This window comes from Nicotiana sylvestris, chromosome 2 (assembly GCF_000393655.2).
Source record: "Nicotiana sylvestris chromosome 2, ASM39365v2, whole genome shotgun sequence".
Taxonomy (NCBI): Eukaryota; Viridiplantae; Streptophyta; class Magnoliopsida; order Solanales; family Solanaceae; genus Nicotiana; species Nicotiana sylvestris.
Genome location: NC_091058.1, coordinates 57129013 through 57133225, shown reverse-complemented (window position 1 = coordinate 57133225; position 4213 = coordinate 57129013).

Sequence of the window (4213 nt, the reverse complement as noted above, 5' to 3'; positions counted from 1 at the left end):
TGGTAGCGGCCGCCTACAGAACTTAAAGGAGTGCGGAACCAAAATATGGTTTATTTTTATTCAAAATACTTAAATAAGTGTAAAAAAAAAGTTACCAAAGTATATATAACGCCACTAATAGTGGCACTATACAGTAACGTTACAGTAACGTTAACTGTACCGTTACTGTATAGCGCCACTATTAGTGACGTTATACTGACAAACTTACATAGCGCCATTAATAGTGGCGCTATATGTATATTACCTGAAGACATAGCGCCATTAATAGTGGCGCTATACCCCTTAATACAAATCCTCCATCTTCTTCTTCTTCGTTCCATCTCCCTCATTTTCATTTCTGGTGCCCCACCACTGATTCTGCCCCCATTTTTTTTAAATTTTTTTTTGGGCCCCCCGTCACATAAAAGTTTAATATTTGTGGTCCCACTGTCGAGTAGAGCTTCGTGTTATTGTGGATTCACTCTTCCGGAGTCAAAATTTCGATCTATCTACATTTCGAAAATTCTAAATCGAGGTATTTCGATTTATTTTAAGTTGAAACTTTTATAACAATGCATATTACTTGATTTGTATGTGTTCTATTTCGGTTTGTGTTTATTTTTTCCGAAACTAGCATGTTAAATTTTATCCGGATTTAATTTTAGTGTTGTTTAAAAATATGTAAATTAGTCTAAAAAATGTGTTTGTTAATATCCTCATGTATATTTATGTGTTTTTATGCCGTTTAGTTTAGATTATTTTTTAGCGTAGTAAAATGTATATTTTTTTAGCGTAGTAAAACGTAGACCTTTTTAGCGTAGTAAAACGTAGACCCCTTTAGCGTAGTAAAATGTAGAGCCTTGTAGCGTAGTATTGTGTAGTAATTGTTTAATTATCTTATATTCTAGCACGAAACCCATAATTATATATATATATATATATATATATATATAATTCTTACAATTAATTTATTAAAAAATATGAATAAAAATTATAAAAAAACATAAAATTATTAATGATAGTTTGGTACTACTGGGCCTCAGAAAATCTAGCACGAAACCCATAATTATAATATATATATATATATATATATATATATATATATATATATATATATATATTATTTTTACAATTTAGTTATTAAATAAATATGAATAAAAATTATTAAAGAAACATAAAATTATTAATGATAGTTTGGTACTACTGAGCTTCAGAAAATCTAGCACGAAACCCATAATTATAAAAATTATATATATATAATTTTTACAATTAAGTTATTAAAAAATATGAATAAAAATTATTAAAAAAACATAAAATTATTAATGATAGTTTGGTACCACTGGGCCTTAGAAAATCTAGCACAAAACCCATAAATATATATATAATTTTTACAATTAAGTTGTTAAAAAATATGAATTTAAATTATAAAAAACACACATAAATTTTAATGATAGTTATTAAAAATTATGAATTTGCAGTTGACGACATGGATGCACCTATACATCCCGGCCCTCGGACGTCGGAGCTACTACCCCTACAGCCCCAGCATAGATCCGAGCATATATGGGGGGGAGAGTTGCTTACGCAGACTTTTCGGGGCAGGAGAGTGGATTTATTGTGGGAGTTTTTGACTCCTCCCCGCGTTCTACATCCCCGTGTGGTCCATCACCTGGAGGAGATGGGATTATATAGGATCATTAGCATTGGCCGGATACAGCTCGACTATGCTTTGATCACGGCGTTGATTGAGCGGTGGCGACCGGAGACGCACACTTTCCATCTGCCCATCGGCGAAGCCACCATCACACTCCAGGACGTCGAGATTTTATATGGCCTGTCCACCGATGGCTTGCCAGTTTTACTGCCTGGGAACATGAGATATTTTAACCGGTCTTCATATATGGATATGCTGCACAGGCTCACGGGCTTCAGGTCCGAGGACCCAAATGTAGCAATTGGGAGCAGTCGTATGCAGTTGGTCCCCATTAGAGACCACTTGGTGCAGATCCACGATACTATCACCGACGATTCAGCGGAGGTGGATGTGGAGCAATATACGAGGCTGTTGTTGCTCCTTCTATTTGGGGGGTCTTGTTCCCGAACACTTCGGGGAACCTAGTGAGCCTTCGTTTTCTGCATCATATTGCGGACTTTGATGATACAGTCAGCTACAGCTGGGGTGGTGCTGTCCTATCTTTTTTTGTACAGGCAGATGTGCCGGGCATCCATGGGCACACAGAAAGACGTTTCTGGCTTTCTGCCACTTCTACAGGTGACAACTTATTCAAATAATTTGTCGTTTAGAAACCAATTCTACCTAGTTATAGTTAATCTTTACGTCAACTTTCTGTTTTAAGTTTGGGTGTGGGAGCGATTTCTGCAACTTCGGCCACCTCTACCACAGCTACCGGCTAATGTACATATTCCTGATCTCCCTCTAGCTTGTATGTGGGTATTGCGTCGTAGACTTGCACGAGAGTATCATGGCCATCATAATCTCCCCTTCTGTAGGGATGTGTTGGATTTTCTGGAGGATGCACAGGTGAACATCTAACTAAACTTACCAATTATTTTTTAACTAGGTGTTGCACATACTAACGGTTTGTGTTATTATTTAATAGTTCATCTGGACGTCGTACAGCGAAGAGCTGATAGGTACCCTGCCAGCGTATTGCATGCACGGTCGCCATATTTGGAGGGCTTCCATCCCTCTCACGTGCCTCGATATTGTTGAGCATCATGCCTCAGAGCGAGTATTTCGTCAGTTTGGATTTTCGCAGTCTATACCGACTCAGCCTGCATGGGATCCTTTACATTATGAGAGGGATGATAAAATGAGAGTGGACGACACATTTATTGAGTGGCTGACAGCGCAGTTGGGTATTTGGGACAGCCGAGGGGACTTGACCCCAGCTCCGCAACACTTTCCTATCGAAGTTTATATGGCATGGTACCGCACTGTTTCCTGACTTTTTATCGGGAACCCAGTTCATCAGGTAGATAGTCGATACGTCTCATACGCCGGGAGACATGAGGCTCTGGTATGTTTTCTGTTAAAAACTTTTGTGCAGGCGATTGGATTGCATACCGTATATCGTATGGGGCAGCAGGTGCAGAGTTATGTCCACGACCCTGTGATCATGCAGGACTATAGTCGTCGCTTAATGGATGTGGCTGCCCAGACACTGCAGCGAGGCCGATCGGATCAGCGTTTGGCACACCAGCCAGATTATGTTGACCCAGCCACATACCATCGAGGTCGTGGTATGCCACGGGGTTGTGGCCGACGAGCTGCTGCTGCTCTACGATGACCTGCTGGTGTTGGACGACGTGGTCGTGGGTGGAGAGGAGGTCCCCAGTAAGGGGGCTTTGAGGCTCCTACTGATGATGTTGCTGCTGATATAGGAGGTGGCATGCATGAGACCGACATGCCGTCTTACAGCCTTGGCATTTATGACACTCCAGGGACGTCGCAGGTGACCCCATCGGGTCAATTCTTGATCATGGGCTCGGATTTTCAAGGAGTGGAGTTGGGTAGATATTTCCCTGGCCCGTCTACCACTGATGAGTCTCGACCGATCCGAGATTTTGATAGTGGGCACCGACTGAGTTATGGCAGCTCATCACATGCGCAGGTATGAGTTTATTAGTATTAATTTTATTACTGTTTTTACTATAACTTATTTATTTTGTTTTAACTTTATTAATTTACTTTTTTAGGCTTCATGTGATGCTGCGACAGATGACTACATTCAGGATCCAGACACGATTATGGTAAGACAATATAAATTTTTGGGAATTGTTATGTAGTTTTCTATACTAAGTTTGATATTATTATGTAGACTTCTACTGGACCTGATAGCACCACCGATACATGTCATCCTGTGCCGCATCCAGCCATAAGGAGACGACTTGATGATGATGATCCTGATAGCGTACCCGGGCGGCAGGGGATGCGCCTCAGCCAACGGCTACTTTGAGACACATCGGATGCGGGACACATTGATTCGGTCTTCCATATTTTTGTTTTTTTGGTGTAAATAATATTTTTGTGTACATTAATAACAATATTTAGTCGAATATGACAGTTACTTTTTTTAGTTCTCATTTCGTTTTATAGTTTTTGGTATAGTAACACAACAACTTAAACTTAACTTCCACTTAAATTAAAATAAAATTTAGTACAACAAACAAGGAAAACATTACTACAACACAAACACAAACATAACAGGCC